Below are 17,665 nucleotides of genomic sequence, written 5' to 3'. Positions count from 1 at the left end.
GGTGTGCCTCCCAAAGGATTCTGGTTGGAGACTGATCATAGGGAGAGCAGAACAACCAGACTTAGAAATCCATGGTTCTCTGTCTTCAGAAGCAGTCCTGAACTTCCTTAAAATAAGGATTTCCCCAGGTTTTTCCTACAATATATTATCATATTTGCATACACTTTGCACTCTAAATAATTATATGTATTTTTAAACTCCTTCGATTCCACTTCTACATGAGGCTAATCATTAGAGTAAAAACATTGGATAATGACTGAATGCAAACCCAACATCTTTGAATCAATTGCTCAGCTTGTTATGCTGTGGATATTTATTAACTTATAGACTGCCACTGATGCATAGCATGTTACGGAGGCTTGGAGAAAGCATCCACACAAAGATAAGTGGATGGAAACAGAGTCAGTCATAGAGAAAAGGAAACATTCTGGAGTTTAACAACAGGGAAATGTCTTTCTTTTCTGCAATTAATATAGTAGAATTCCAACTCTTCACATACATAAAATTCTTTCACAGTCATCTTTGTACAAATTTGGTATTTACAGGCCATGTGTTCATTCACTCTTTGAACATTTCAAAACAAGAATGGACTGGTACTCAATGGAGTGGTAATCAAACTCTGTCCTCCCTTTAATGTAAAATAGAACAGCTTAACCAATATTTGTGTGGTGATACTGTATCTCCCAATATATTTTGCACCTTAATAAACTTATCTGGGGTCAGAAAACAGAACAGCCACTAGATATAGAGGCCAGAAAATGGTGCCACACACACCTGTAATCCTAGAATTCTGGAGGCAGACCTCTGAGAATTCAAAGCCACACTGGAAACAGCCAGGCATGGTGACATATGCTTTTAATCCCAGGAAGTGATGGCAGGAAGCAGAAAAGTATATAAGGCATGAGGACCAGGAAGTAGGGCTGGTTAAGCTTTCAGGCTTTTGAGCAGCAGTTCAGTTGAGATCCATTTGGATGAGGACTCAGAGGCTTCCAGTCTGAGGAAATAAAATCATCTGAGGCATTGGTGAGGTGAGGAAGCTGTGGCTTGTTCTGCTTCTCTGATCTTCCAGCATTCACCCCAATACCTGGCCTCAGATTTTTTTTTTTTGAGCTGAGAATCGAACCCAGGGCCTTGCGCTTGCTAGGCAAATGCTCTACCACTCAGCTAAATCCCCAGTTCCCACTTTATTTTAAAGATTTATTTATTTATTTATTATGTACACAGAAGAGGGTGCCAGATCTCATTAGAGATGGTTGTGAGCCACCATGTGGGTGCTGGGAATTGAACTCAGGACCACTGGAAGAGCAGTCGGTGCTTTTAACCTCTGAGCCATCTCTCCAGCCCCAGATTTGTTTTTATTAATAAGACCTTTTAAGATTTGTGCTACATATTTGAGCTTTACATATTTTAAGGGCTTTCCAAATATATGACCATTAATTTAACCAACATACTAGCATTCCAGACATTGTATGTGCATATGCGTGTGTATTGGATCAGAAAACTAAAAAAAAAAAAAATTTCCAGGAAGGTTTACCTAGAGAGGATTCATGTTCTTGGAGTCACAGTACAATATCATGGGAATAAACTGTACAGAGGTTCAATTGTCTCTAAAATGATAGGCAGGCATACAGATACCAAACTAAAGAGTGTGATGAATGCTGTAAAACTGTAGTGCACTCTAATGTGGATATATATAGCAATAGCACAAAGGAAAAGAGAAAGAGCAACATTTTGTGTGCAACTATATTTAAGATTTGTTAACACGAAATGCACTGTTATAGGTTTAACATGTTAATTGAGAATCTGAGGACAAGGACCCATGTGGAAAGAAATTGCAAGTGACTTAAGGTAAGACACTAGAAAATAGCTGTTCAGAACCCCCCAAAAGTGGCAGTGAAAAGGTGAAGATAAACAAAATAGTATTTAAAACAAATAGAAAATAATGGTTCAATGTTTCAATAAAGACATTTGCCACTGAGCTTGACATCCTGAGTTTGATTCCTAAACCCCACATGGTGGAGAGAACTGACTCTCAAAAGTTGTCCTATGACCTCCACACATATTCCACAGCATGCACTTGAGGTCAAACACATAAAAGCGAGAAGGGGATGGGGAGAAGAAAATGACAAATATAAAAGGAGAAATTTTTTTCTTCTATAGAAAGAGAAATAGTACTGAAATAGTTCAAAATTAATTTATTACATATTTGATAATTAGTACATATTTGATAATTAGAAATTACAAATTTTAAGCTTTTCCATAGAAAGAAATCACAAGCATTGAATGATATGAAAATGTTAATTTCTCTTATTTGGTCATTACATATTGAATTGAATTTTCACACTGTACCAATAAAATGCACAAGTATCATAATTTTATCAACTGAAAAATTTATAGGATTGTCCACGGCACCAAATTCACAGATAAAAAGCAGTTATGAATTCTTTGATCCTATTCATCTGATACTATTTTATATTCTATCAATGGATAATCCAAAAGAAAATTAAGAAAACAACTCCACTCATTCCCTTCTTATTTCCTCTTCTATATTTATTTATTTATATGATCTAATGAATTTCCTCATTCCTCTTCTACATATATTAATTTATTCATTTTTATGACCTAATGAGTTTTAGAGGGGAAGAGTGTAATTGAAGGGAACAGGAGAGTGTAATTGGGGGATGACTATGCTAAAAAAATACATTGCATAGATGTATGAAAATGCCATGATGTAACCTATTTATATTCTACTATGTATAATCATTGGATGCCAATCAAGTTTCTTTTAAAATGATTTCACTCACAGTCCCATCAAAAACAGGTTTTCAACCTGTAGGTCGTGACCCCTTTGCGGGGGGGGGGGGGGTCAAACGACTCTTTCATAGGGATTGCATATCAGCTATCCTACATATCAGATTACATTACATTACAATTCATAACAGTAGCAAAATTGCAGTTTTGAGGTAGCAATGAAAGTAATTTTATGATTGGGAGTCAGCACAACATGAAAAATTGTATTAAAGGGTTGCAGCATTAGGAAGGTTGAGAACCACTGATAAAAAAAAATGAAAACTCTTAAAATTAAGGAAGTGCAAGAGACCAGGCAGTGGTGGCACACACCCTTAATTCCAGCACTTGGGAGGCAGAGCCAGGTGGATCTCTGTGAGTTGGAGGCCAGCCTGGTCTACAAAGTGAGTTCCAGGAAAGGCATAAAACTACACAGAGAAACCCTGTCTTGTAAAACCAAAAAAAAAAAATGAAAAATACAATAAAATACAAAGTTAATCCATACTTGTGAATTAGAAGACCTCATATACTTTAAAGTTAACATGTATTCCCTCTATGGGTGGGATTTTACAGAATATGAGGACCAATAGGGAGGAGCATAAAAAGAAGAAGGAAAAAAGAATTGTGTTATGAATACTTTTATTTTCTTATTTATTACACAGAATCAACTTCCTTAGCTACGAAGGCAGGTTACAAACTCAAGCAGGAATTTACACTAAATCCCTGGAGAATGCTTTACTCTAGAGGCTCACCACGTCATTGCATAAGACCCACCCACATTATCAAAGGTAATTTTTACTTAACATAATATTAACCCCATTACAGTACTAACAGTGACATTGATGCTTGATTGAATAATAATTAAGCTACTATATAAAACTAGCATTCTCCAAATTGAGCCATGACCTGATACAATTTCCATCAAAATCCAAGCTGCTGATCTTGTATTAAAATGCAAGAATTTGTCCTGAAAATCATGAGGAAAGAAAACACATGAGCATAGACAAAATGAACACAAAATGCTTGGTAACTTGTTTGTATCACACATAGAAATGACATCAAATGTGTACTATTTATGTATTCACTTAAATCTAAGAACCCAAAACTTTAAACTTCTTAGAAGAAACTTAGGCATAAATGATTTATCATTTATTTATTTAATTGCTAGAGAACTTAATGCATGTGTATAATTTGTTTTGACTAAATAAACTCCCTATTTCCTCAGCCCTAACTTCTCCCATAACACCCACCACTCTTCCCTCCTGACTTTCTATACCTAAAAAGAAAGAAGGAAGAATGGAAGGAAGAAAGAAAGGGAGAAAGAAAGAAACTCACTGAGCCTACTTAATGTTGCAAGTATGTGCGTGGGTTTAGGACATCTACATGACCATGGGAAGCCTCTCAGGATATATATCTCTGAAGAAAACTGACTTTCTCTCCTGAAGCAGCCATAAGTTACCATAGCGCCCCATGTGCTCCCATACTGGGATTTGGTGGCTTGATTGTGAACAAGTATTGGGATTGTTTTCAAAACTAATGTGCATTAAAGTGTGCAACTTCCCTGTCAAGTCCAGCATATTGCCTGTATTTTCCACAGAGAATAATCTTTAAAATTCTAGTCTGAGGCTTCTGAAATAGAACATTAAATATGAAAGTGAATAAAATTGGCTTTATCAAAATTGAAAAAAAACTTTCATGCTCCACAATTCATAAAAAGGAAATGGAAAGGAAACATACATAATAAAAGAAAATGTTTGCAAGTCATATGTGTATGATAAGGGACTTGTATCAGAATGAATAACTATTACTTACCACTCAACAATAAAAAGACAATGGCCCACATAGATACAATCAAATTATTTGAATAGACATTTCTCCCTAGTCTATAGAAGAATAGTCAATAAGCACAAGAAAAGATATCTGACATCACTAGTCATTTGAATAATGCAAATCACGATCACAATCAGACAACCATGAACACATCCACTGAAATGACTAGATAAAAAAAAGGATCATATATTTCCAAGGATGTGAAAAACTATAAAACCCTTGTGCACTGCTGGTGAGAATGTAAACTATTGTACCTACTTTGAAAAATAGGCTCAGTTTCTCAAAAAGTTGAATGTGAAATTATTTTATAGTGATTTCACTACTGGCTATGTAGGAGAGAGAAATAAAATCATTGGCTCTTAAAAACTTACACAGTGAGGTAGCTGGAGACCTAGCTCAGTGGTTAAGAGTGGAGTGCTCTTGCAGAGGACCTGAGTTTAGTTCCCAGCACCCACACAGGGTGGCTCAAAAATATGTGTAACTTCATCTCAAAAGGGATCTGATGCCTTTGGCCTCTGCAAGCACTCATGTTACATATGCACACATATACACATAATTAAAATTAAAACCTAAAATTAAAACTTGTACAATGAACCTAGTAAGATGACACATACTGGTAATCTGAGCATTTAGGAGGATGAGGTAAGTAGATGGAAGTTACAGGCCACCCTGAACATATTATTATGAATAATAATACCCTGTCTCAGAAACAAACAGCAACAACAACAAAAACCAAACAATAACTGGGGGTGTACTGAAGTGGCAGTGCTGACACCCTTTAGTGATGGGACTTAAATTTTAATTGTAAGCCAGCCAATCACATGATGATGGCTTGGGTTTGATTTTTAACTGCTTGAGTTCTATGGCTACTGGAGAAAAGATCTTTTTCCAGGGCACACTTAGAATCCTTCAGATTGTACCTGTGCTTCTCAGCCCAATTAATTTTATCACTGAGTTCATTATTTTCCTTTGTCATTTTATCCAGAGATGATAGATACAACCAATCAGCATCATTATTTTTCTCATTTTTTGCGAATATTCAAAAGTTAATTGAAGAATCACTATATTTCTTTTTCCTCACAAGAGATGAATCAGGATCATCAAATACATTTGTCTGGACAAGTTATTTGAATAGTTCATACCATGAACTTTCAATGCTCTTCATGCTACCAGAGAAATCCTTAGTAACTATAGGTTTCATTGAGTTGGAAAGCCAGCTCCAAATACCACCAACCCCACTAAGAAAATTCCTCCTTACAATTTTGTTTGTGTAAGTCTCTTTATAAATTAAGTATAAATAAAAACAGTAACTTCCTTAAAATTGAATTAAAATGGTTAGAGTAGGGACTTTATCATGGTAAATGAGATCTATTAGCTATATTTCACAGTGAAAAAATAAAGTATAAAGTAAAAAATAAGGCTCAAATGATAGCTTAATATTTTTTCTCCTTGCTATTATTGCTACTGCCATTTTATTCTATTATTACATAATATCATCTGGAAAAGGACGTCAGTATATTATGCAAATTATTGATCTTTGTTAGACAAATTCTTTCCTGAAATGGGTATTTCATTAAGGGGAAGAAGATCACTTACTTTGTATATGAATTAAGCATACAATATGTGGCTCTGCAGAAATTTATAAACTGCAGGAAGACACTGACTTAAAAAGGCATAACCATCAAATTAAACCTAACTACCCATGTTCAAATGTGTATAAATCTATATAACTTTACTTTTCAACCATATATGTATATATTATTTATCTATATATTCATTAGAATGTGGGGCTCTTTGTTAGGACAGTGTGTGTGGTATTTACAATAAATGTCTTATACCACATATAAACAGATGATGTAGTACACTATTCTTAGGGCTTGAAGGATTCAGTACATTGGCTACATATTCTGTACCTGCTCTGCAAACATATACTCTCTGCTACGTGCTTCTCCTCATTTATTCCATATGTTCATATTACAAATACTAGATAATTAACTATTCTTCAGTACAATTTTGCATGAAAACTATAATCTAAATATTTTCAAAAATGGAAATAGAGGCTAGAGACATATCTCAGTGATTAAGAGTATTTGCTGCTCTTCCAAGGGCCCAGGTTTGGTTCCCAGCATCCACATGATGGTTCACAACTATCCATAACTCCAGTTACAGGATCATGGTTCCTTTTTCTGGCCTCCATGGGTACAAGGTACACAAGTATCTATACATGCAGGTAAAACATTCATACACATAAAATAAATATAATATTTTATTAAAATGTGAAGAAATTGAATTTTTAACCCTGTTGCATCAAACTGCACCACAGTTAAGTAAGTCCACTAGATGCAATGCCATATGCCATGTAGCAAGGCAATTGCATTACACACAGGTCTGCTCAATTTTCCTTCTGAATATTTATCTATGTGTCTTCATAGTTTTAATGCAAACTTCAAGAAATCTGCGTAAGACTATACTTGAATAGAAATAGCTACCTCTTCCCAAACATGCAAAAAATGAACAGCAAAGGACTTATATTTTTTTAGAAATATAACTTTCTTGGAACTCAATGTGTAAAATAGGCTGTCCTGGAACACACAGAGATTTACCTGCCTTACCTCCCCTGTGCCACCATGCTCAGCCCAAGCAAAGAAATTAAAAATACAACAAAGAAGCTGGTGCGGTGGTGGTGCATGCCTTTAATCCCAGCACTAGGGAGGCAGAGCCAGGCAGATCTCTGCTAGTTCAAGGCCAGCCTGGTCTACAGAGTGAGTTCCAGGACAGGCACCAAAACTACACAGAGAAACACAGAAGAAGTACATTTTGTTCAACAGTATATATCCACTAGTTTGTTGCCCATGTAAATAATCCTCCACTCATATTTATTCAAGTGACACTAATTAAACTTGAGACAAACTTCAAGAACTCTGTATGGGAGTTCAATAAAATTTTCTACCTTTTAAAAACATACAATAATTTGATAAGCAAACAAACTTAAAACATGACAAAGATCTGTTTCACTTCTAGAAATCAATTAGTGTACTGTTTGCACACTAGATTCTTTAGGGTCTTCTTTGTAAATATTAGGGACCTGAAAAAAATAAGGAGACAACAAAAGACTTAAAAGTAGGAGTTGGACTTATTGGGTGAAAGGGGGTTCAGCAGGAGTGAGTAGGGGATGAGAGGACTAACGAAGGGTACATATGACCAAAATGCATTACATATTCTTCCCATTTCTTTTTTCTTTTTTTTTTTTTTTACTTTTCCTTGAATTCTTTAAGGGAATTTTTCCATTTCCCCTTTAAAGGTCTCTATCATCTTCTTAAGGTCATTTAAGGTCGATTTCTTCTATTTCTTATGTGTTGGGATGTTCAGGTCTTGCTGATGTAGGTTCTGATGGAGTCATATTGGTTTTTATGTTGTTGACTGTATTTTTGCACTGGCGTCTACCCATCTCTTTCTCCACTTGGTGCAAGCAGTGTCCGTGTCTGAGAGAGCCTCTCTTGGTCTGATCGATACTCTTGGTCCAGTGAGATCTCTTGGTCTAATTGGTGCTGATTGACTCTTTGTCTCAGGGAGCAGCTCTTAGTCCAATTGGTGCTTGTGGTCTCTGTCTCAGGGAGTAGCTCTTAGTCCAATCTGGTGCTGGCAGGTTCTGTCTCAGGGAACAGTTGCAGTCTCTGAGGGTGGGTGTGATTTGGGGAAGGTGGGGCTTGTGGGTTACAGGATCTGATGGGGGATGGTGGTAGTCTGAGTTGTCTGCAGGAGGTCTGCCTGCCTATTGGCCCATAACTGGGACTGCAATGAGTGGTGATGTGGGTCGCAAGGTTGTGTCCCTAGACCCAAAGCCTAGGGACTGGGATGTTCGGGTATAAGGATAAAGACTCACCTCTTAGTCCAATTGGGCGCTGGCAGGCTCTCTACATATATGTTTGAATTTGCAAAAAATGAACAGAACCATAATAATATGTAGAATATATTCTAGAAATAGCCAACATCACTGCTTCAATTGAGAAGTTCAACTGTTTCAAGCTAGAATGAATCTTAAAAAACATGTGACACCTGGGGCCTGGCCAAGGATCTCTGCATCCACTTCCCTCAGTTATTGGATGAGAGTTCCAGCATGACAGTTAGGGTGTTTGGCCATCTGATCATCAGACTAGGTCAGCTCCAGGAGTCCAATTGTTGAGAAAGAGGAACTGTAAGAGTGAATCATTGAGACCAAAATTGGAAAAGTACAGGGACAAATAGCCAAACTAATGGAAACACATGAATTGTGAACCAAAAGCTGTGGAGCCCCCAACTGGATCAGGACCTCTGGATAAGTGAGACAATTGAATAGCTTGAACTGTTTGGGAGGCAACCAGACAGTGGGACCAGGACCTGTTCTTAGTGCATGAGCTGGCTGTTTGGAACCTGGGGTTTATTCAAAGACACTTTCCTCAGCCTGGGAGGAGGGGCCTGGACCTGCATGGACTGAATCTACCAGGTTGAATTGAATCCCCGGGGGAATCTTGGCCCTGGAGGAGATGAGAATGGAGGGGAGGGGCTGGGGGGAAGGTGGTGGTGGAGGCAGGAGTGGGGAGGACAGGGGAACCCATGGCTGATATGTAAAATTAAAACACAAATATAATAAATTAAAAAAAAGAAAAAAGAGAAAAAACAAAACAACAACAAAAACATGTGACACAGGTCTCTTCAAGTTTCCTTTGCCAATGGAAAACCATGATATCAATAAAACTACAGTGGAAAGTGCCAAAATACACATAGCTACCAAGAACAGATATCTAGCTATACAGATGGCTGCATTTCTTACATTTGTCCTAGAAAGAAGGCCAGACAGAGCCATCAAATAACCAGAATGGAGGCTAAACTGAAAAGACATCTGAATACAAAATGCTGTCCCATGGCTCAGTGACTTTACTAAACAGAGGAATGATTCCACAGACATAAGAAAATTTCTGTCTGATGCTTATTATTCTATATATAGCACTAGTGGTTCTTTTGAACAGCTATCAACCTGCTGTGTAATTTAAGATCTGCTATGATAACATCAAGGATAACATCAACAGTCACCTGGTATAGAATGTATAGAAGGAAAATCTTTTACACTGCTATGCATGTAAGAGAAAACCTGATTGAAAGAGACTAAGAAGGTGACACTTTTTATATTTCAGTAATGAACAGAGCAGAGGTAGACAATACAGAGCTGGTGCAAGTATTCAAGATGTCAACAGAGATGCATTTTTAAAAAAAGTCTTCTGCCAGCCTAGTGTTTATGGCTTTCCCTTCATGTTTACACAGTACCTATTTTATTAATAAGCTTTGTATTTGCATTTGCATTTCACACAGGACTGAAAGCCAGGTCAAAAAGACATATTAATTTATTTTTCTCACAAGATTGTACAAATTGTTAGTATGTTTAATAAAAAGTAGAAAGATTGACATATAATCATTTGTTAAACACAGCCCCACCCACTCAGCTGTAAGAATGTCTGGCAATGTAGTTTAGACAACCTAGCTTCACAATGAAGGAAAGCAAAGCTAAAGCATATTATGAAGTTTTGATACCCTGAAGGGTATCAAATCCACATCTTAAAATAGGCAAAATAACAATATATATACTTTCAACTATTTCAAAAGAGAACTTACTTTCAAAAAATTATTTTAGGAAAATAGAAATGATCTTTTCAATAGCTTCATTTTTAATCTTTCAAATAGCCAGCATAAAGATTAAATATGAGCCTAAGAACATATATGTAGCCTTTTGGTGTGTGTGTGTGTGTGTGTGTGTGTGTGTGTGTGTGTATACTCTGCATATATGTGCATGTTTCCATGTATACTATATAATATTCATAAGGCAAGAGTAACGTGCACCAGAACAAACAATTACAAAATGTCATATTAAAATCATGTTTTAATCAGTGGGGATTTCTGAAATAGGTACAGATTTAACTCTCGAAAGCTGGAATATCAAGTAGCTTATTATTTAATGAGTTATTTCCTCTTGCATCTGAACATCTGTAAAATAAATATCATGAAAACTTGTCATTTTAATGTAAGATGCTAAGTACTCCTATGTAGAATTATCAAAGAGGTTCTACCACCATGTACTCACCACTCATCTGCAAATACTATAACTTGAGGCTAAGAATTCTTTGAAAGGTTGAAGATTGAGAAATTTAGACTTTTGGGTTGATAGATGATCTCTCAAACCACTCATAAGAGTCAAGTGTAAGTTATTTTCCTCTGGCCCTGAGATCATAAGCATGGGAGAGCTGCCTCTACATGCCACCGGATGCAACACTCAGGAGAGAAGGCCCAGCACCTTACGTAGACAGCACAATAGAGCCAACGTTGTTGGTGGAGGTGTGGGTGAGCCAGTCTGGAAGTTGTGAGCATGGGAGAACTGCCCCCATTATTCATCTGTCATATGGTGGCATGGGCAGTGTAGAGTCTCCCCCTGACCATCAACACCTGAGGCAGGTAGGAGAGCTGGCTCTGTGGTCATAAGGGCACTGAGGACATAAGAACACTGAAGTCATTAGAGTGGGAGGGCTGGCCCTGTCACTTATCAACTGCAGCCGTCAGGAGAGTGGACCCTACGCCACACCTGGGCTACACAATAGAGCTGGCCCTGAATGTATAGGTGTGAGAGATCTAACCCTGAGGACATGCATGAAGCAGGAGAACTGGCCCTGCCCCTTGCTCATGGATGCCCGAGGTGAAGTAACCAGGCAATGCAGGAGAGATCACCCAGGTAGTGGTGAGCTCACGCAGGTGGTAAGGACAAGGGAAAGCTAGCAGGCTGACCAACCCTGCAACCACTCAGGCCCTGAAGCAGGGTTATGTGTTGGCCCACCCCAACTTCCACCCAATCTATGGTCTGCTGGAGTACGTGAAGGGACTGGTCCTGCAGATCCAATGCTGTAAGATTTCCACATGAGGCAACAGTAGGGTAATCAAGAGGAGTTCCAGTGAGGGAATTGATAGTGTAGCAGAAACTAGAGGCTTTGAACCATTTCAGTAACTCTTTGCAATGAACACTTGCAAGTGAAGATATATGGATAAAAAAACTATTTTCCTCCACCTTATGGAAGTGAGGGTCCTTCAAGAGAAATATGTGGTGAACTTGCCATGTGTACTCTGATGTTTGTATTACACAAGATTTATTTATGACTGGCCAGCTGATCTGTTGACAGTACGTGAAGAATTGGCTGGGCATTTAGACTTTGATTGATTGGACAAAAAATAAATGTTATATAGTTCTTCATTATGTTTCTGGAAAAAAATTATGGAGTCATCATGAGATTGCCCAAAAGGACTTTGTAATGGAGAAGGTGATTCTGAGATAAATGAATCACTGAAAATGCAGGTTAAATGGGAAACTTTAAGTTAGCAGCTTAAGAAGACATGACTATGGGGACATATCCATTCAATTACACATGATTCAAAAAAGTTGGCATACAGAAGCTGCCCACATCTGGAGGACAGTTGTGTCAGAATTATTTGTCAAGTAAAAAACATTTCCTACTTCCTTTATCTCTTACCTTCTTCGTCATTATCACAGTAGTTACACCCAATAACACCTAAGGTACAGAAAGAAATCAAAAACAGAACCGGCATCCCTTCCTCCTTCCTCCTCAAGGGATTTACCAGGCTGTGGTTACCTGTAGTTAAAGGAGTACACGATAATTTGAATGAGGTTTGAGGCATTAATTTTATACCGAACTGAAGTTTTCATTAACTAAAAGTCACTGGGGATTTGTTTCTTACTTGAGAATGGCCAAGAGAGCTGTGGAACATGCTGAGTATTTTCTTTAAGAAGCACAATGAGTAAACTGAAATAGTCAAGATGCTCTACTGTGTCCAGGTCATTTGATAAACAAGTTACATAAGTCAAAGACACACTTTAAATTTTAATTCTTGGAAAAGATGAACACAAAAATAAGAGCAAACAATTTGATCTAAATTTCTGTGTACTAAAAGGTAAAGAGGATAAGAAGTGTGAGTATATTGACCCAGATGCCAAGTGCCAATATAGTTCCCATTTCTATTGTATCTATTTCCATATTCAATTCTATTCGATGTGCTTTTAATAGGAACTTCCTTTGGAGTATTTACAAAACAGCCTACAGAATGGGAAAAGACCTTCACCAACCCCACGTCTGGCAGAGGGCTGATCTCTATAATATATAAAGAACTCAAGAAACTAGTCATCAAAATATCTAACAGTCCAATTAAAAAATGGGCTACAGAGCTAAACAGAGAATTCTCAACAGAAGCATCTCAAATGGTAAATAGTAAATTCTAATGGACTCCAGTATGTAGAGGTTTTCTAGAATAGGTGGGAAACCTAAAAGATGAGGTAGATGTGGAAAACCATACCAGAAAACCCAAGTGACTGGGCAAGTAAAAATGCAAAGCAACTATCCAATCAAGTGGAGCTCCAGGAGTCCAATCAGTGAGAGAGAGGAGGGGTTGTATGAGCGAGAAATGTTGAGACCATGATTGGAAAAAGCACAGGGACAAATAGCCAAACTAGTGGAAACACATGAACTATGAACCAATAGCTGAGGAGCCCCCATTGAACTGGATCAGGCCCTCTGGATAAGTGAGACAGTCGATTAGCTTGAACTGTTTGGGAGGCCCCCAGGGACCTGCCCTTGGTGCATGAGCTGGCTGTTTGGAGCCTGGGGCCTAAGTTGGGACACTTTGCTCAACCTGGGTGAAGGGAGGAGGAGACTGGACCCACCTCAACTGAATCTACCAGGCTGAACTGAATCCCCAGGGGAGTCCTTGTCATGGAGGAGGTGGGAATAGGGGGTGGATTGGGGGAAGAGCAGGGCAGGAAGGAGGGAGGACAGGAGAATCCGTGGCTGATATGTAAAATTAAATTAATTATAAAATTTTTAAAAAAGCAAAGCAAAAGAAATACTTTTAGGTGGATCGAATTTCTTAAGACAAATGTGTTTTTTTTTTAAGAAAATGCATCATTTGATTTGGTAATGTGAAATTATTGTCTCAATGAAATAGAAAAAGTAAACAGAAGATACATTAAAGGGTTTTGGTATGTTGCTTGGTAAAACATTTGTCCCGCATGCATGAGGCCCTGGGTTTGGTTCCTAGAAGCCCATCAACTGGGCATGATGGCACACACATTCAATCCTAGCACTTGGGAAGTAAATGCATAAAGATCAGTTCATCTGGAGTACATGAAATCCTTTCTTAAAGCAAAAACTAAAAGGAAAACAAACTTACTGATGTGTGAGATAAAAAAAATGACAAAACTGAGTATAAACTAAACTTTTAAAAGATGTAGCTCATAGTAATATAGGACACACTAAACCAAGTTTGCGTCTCAGAGATAAATTATTCCCAGCTATGAAACTTCCTGGAGAATGTTGATTTTTATTTTCATCAGTTATTGACTCATAGTTTTTTTTTATATTGCCTTTTTTATTAGCCAGAGTACTGGTGTATAAACCAGAGTACTGGTTTTTCTGTTTTAAAACTGCATCAAGAGTAAGTAAACAAGGGTTCCATGCTGCCACACCTTCATCAATACTTACTTCATGTGTTTCTCACAGTAGCTAGACCCTGTGGTTTGAGTGTTTGCCCTTCCTCTTCAGAATTTATGTTGAAACATACTCCTCAATATAATAATATTGAGAGGTGGGACGCTGAGAATATGATTCAGTCAGGAGGACTCTAATCTCATCAATGTTATGAATTAGTGCCCTGTAAAAGAGGCTCCTATGAGATCAGACTTCCCTTCTGTCATTCTACTTTTCTGCTATGTGAAGACATGCCATTAGTTCTTCCAGTCTGGAGGACATACAACAAAGAGAAATCTTGGAAGCCAAGAATTAGCCCCTTACTTTCACTACATCAGTTGGTGCCTGATCTTAGATTTCCCAGCCTCCAGGACTGTGAGAATTAAATTTCAATTGGTATGGATTTAACTTATTTATTTATTTATTTATTTATTTATTTATTTATTTATTTATTTGGGGGCATATGCAGTTAACAGTATATGTGTGGAAGTTGAAGACAACTTGCATGAGTTAGTTCTGTCTTTCCACTATGTGGATCCTGGACATTCAACTCAGGTCTTCAGGTTTACCAACAAGCTTCTTTACCTACTGCCCTGATCCCAGTTAATACTACTATAATGCACTCATTCTATAGTATTTTGTTGTGTCAGCATAGATGGTTTACAATACCATCCTAATGATGTGGAGTTGTCTAGAAAGAACAGCTGATGTTCACTAGTAGAGTATGGTTGTCAGCATGAGTGACTATGGTGTGAGTCTCCATTCCCTAGTAGTCACAAAACTTTCTAGATATATTTAGTAACACTCCTAATCTTAGAATTTGGCAAACTGGAAGCATGAGTCATTTATGATTTGAATTTACAAAAAGAATGTATGTCTTCTTTGTTAACCTTTCTCTCTCTCTCTCTCTCTCTCTCTCTCTCTCTCTCTCTCTCTCTCCCTCTCTCTCCCTCTCTCTCCCTCTCTCTCCCTCTCTCTCCCTCTCTCTCCCTCTCTCTCCCTCTCTCTTCTCTGTCTTCATACACTGGCATGGGAGAAGCAAACTGCCATCTAGTGAGCAACTCTGTAGAGACTCAAGAGACTAAATCCCTCCATCCACTAACCAAAACCTGCCAATGGTTGTGATGTGGATGTGAATTTAGCTCTAGTTGAAGGATCTAGCTTCTAGCTTGATTATGTTCTCATAAGAAAATCTGAGCTTCCTCCACCTCCGAAGCTGCATCCACATCTGGATCCACAGAAACTGAGAGACACACTGTTCTTAGCATCAGCATGTAAGAATTTAGTAGAAAACAGTGATAATTTTAATGCTTGTGTAGGAAAGGAAGATCTTGTGTTACTAATATTATTACGTAGTTCTGCACACAGAATAGTCTGATGAGTAAATACAGTGGCAGAAAAAAATAAGGCAATTCCAGAACTGCATGACCTAAGAATGAGGAGAAACATGAAAATTCATTAGTAATATGTGATTTTAGAAAAAAAAACACTTATGCATATTAATGGGATACAAAATAACTTGATTTTTGCATATAGTGTGGAATGATGTAATCATGGTGGAATATAATGTAGAATCATCTAAGCTGGCCATTTTAGTGCCTCAAAAATAATTATTTCTGTATATTGGAAACCCTTAGGCTCTGTTTCCCTAGTTACATTAATGTGTAATTTTAGTAATAATTAACTTAGAGTATAAAGACAATTTATGGAATTTGCAAGCACAAACTATGATGTGTACCAGATGTAGCAAAAAAATATGTATTTCAGCCTTTAAATATCCCTATCCCTAAATTATGGAAATACCTGATAAATATAAACTTTGCCACAGCCAAGTAGAATGCCGACATAAATTTTTGGGCATTTGTCTTTGCAACAAATATCTGTGAGGAACATATACACAGATGTATAGTGTCAAGAAGACCATACATTGCAGAGGACAGGACACAAATGCTGAGAGTAGAATGGGGATTCCATGAGCTATCAAAATATGAGAAAACTCATTTTCACTCAGGATAACTGGATCCAAGGTATGGTGATGGTTAAACTTGATTGTCACCTTGATAGGATTTCAACTCACCATGGAAACAAACTTCTGTGCTTGTGCATAAGAGAGACTAAGAGAGGCTGGAAGACCCACTCTAAATAGGTGGCACAATTCCATTGGCTGGATTATCAGACAAAATAAATAGGAGAAAGTGAGCTGAGGGCAACATTTCCTCTCTCCATGCTTCATCATCATGGACGCAATGTGACCAGTTGCCTCACGCTCTTGCCACTATGCTTTCTCTGCCAGGATGAACTAAATCCTCTTGTACTGTGAGCTGAAAGAAACCTTCATTAAGTCACTTTGTTGTGTGTTTTGTCACATCAGTGAGAGGACAAGCTAACCCAGGTATCAATAGCTGATAACCAGAGAATAGTACTGACTGAGATCTGAGCTAAGTACAAAATGCTTGAAAATAACAAGATAATTAGGAATAAAGCAAAATCATCTAAGAAGCTAGACATATACTGAGGCTTGGATTAACATTTTAATAGCTTTATCATTTATAAATGATAAATGAAATGTGCTTTAAATTCAAATCCATTGAGAAGTTCTCAGAGCATGATTAAAAAGCATTGAACACTCATTCGGTGAACAATGTACTGCAAATGGAAAGCTTCCCAGTGTGGTCATTTGATGTCTAATGTCTAACTCCAGAGCACTTTACTGTAAGGTTCTCTCTCACTTTGCCTGTGTTGATGGGAAATATTTATGATACGATTCCACATATTCATGAAGAAGGTTGGAATGGCTTGATGCTCCAGCATATTCATAATAAAAACAAGTGAATAGAATTATTTGCCCAACAGGACATGAAATCTATGAAAGATAGGTATCAGGCTCACAAAGATCCCTGTGAGAAATACTGTCAATCCCTAATCCTTTATGTAAGAATATAATATTCTCAAAATGCATAAAGCTCATTTCCATCCAGAGTTGTGGCATGAGCACTGAAAACTTATCTTTATCACTATGTTCTTGAAGCTATGTAAAACATGAGACATTTGAGAATAATAAAAGTAAAGCATGACACTCTCAACCTGCAGTGGAAAAATTACATGAAAAATTGGATATTGTTCAATAGATAATATAGTAGAAGAAACACTCACTGAAAAATTAAAAACTACACAAATTGAGTCAATCTGAAAAAATATAAAATAACTAATTGGCATAATGATTTGCTACTTCCTAGATTGCAAGAATAAAACCATACAAAACAAAACTGCAAGGCAAAAGAAAGGAAAACAACACAAAATCAAACAGCTTCTCTTCAAATATTTATCAGACCTAATTTTCTTAATGTTTATTTTTAATTGCCATATAATGAGTTAGATATCATTATGACATTTTCAAACAAAACATGGTATAGTGATCATTCTTCCTTCCAATTGTCCCATCTCTTGCCACCACCCACCTCCCAACAGATCTCTTTTCTTACTTAGAAGGATGGAGG

This window comes from Onychomys torridus, chromosome X (genome assembly GCF_903995425.1).
Source record: "Onychomys torridus chromosome X, mOncTor1.1, whole genome shotgun sequence".
Classification (NCBI taxonomy): Eukaryota; Metazoa; Chordata; class Mammalia; order Rodentia; family Cricetidae; genus Onychomys; species Onychomys torridus.
Note: the sequence above shows the minus strand (reverse complement) of the source record.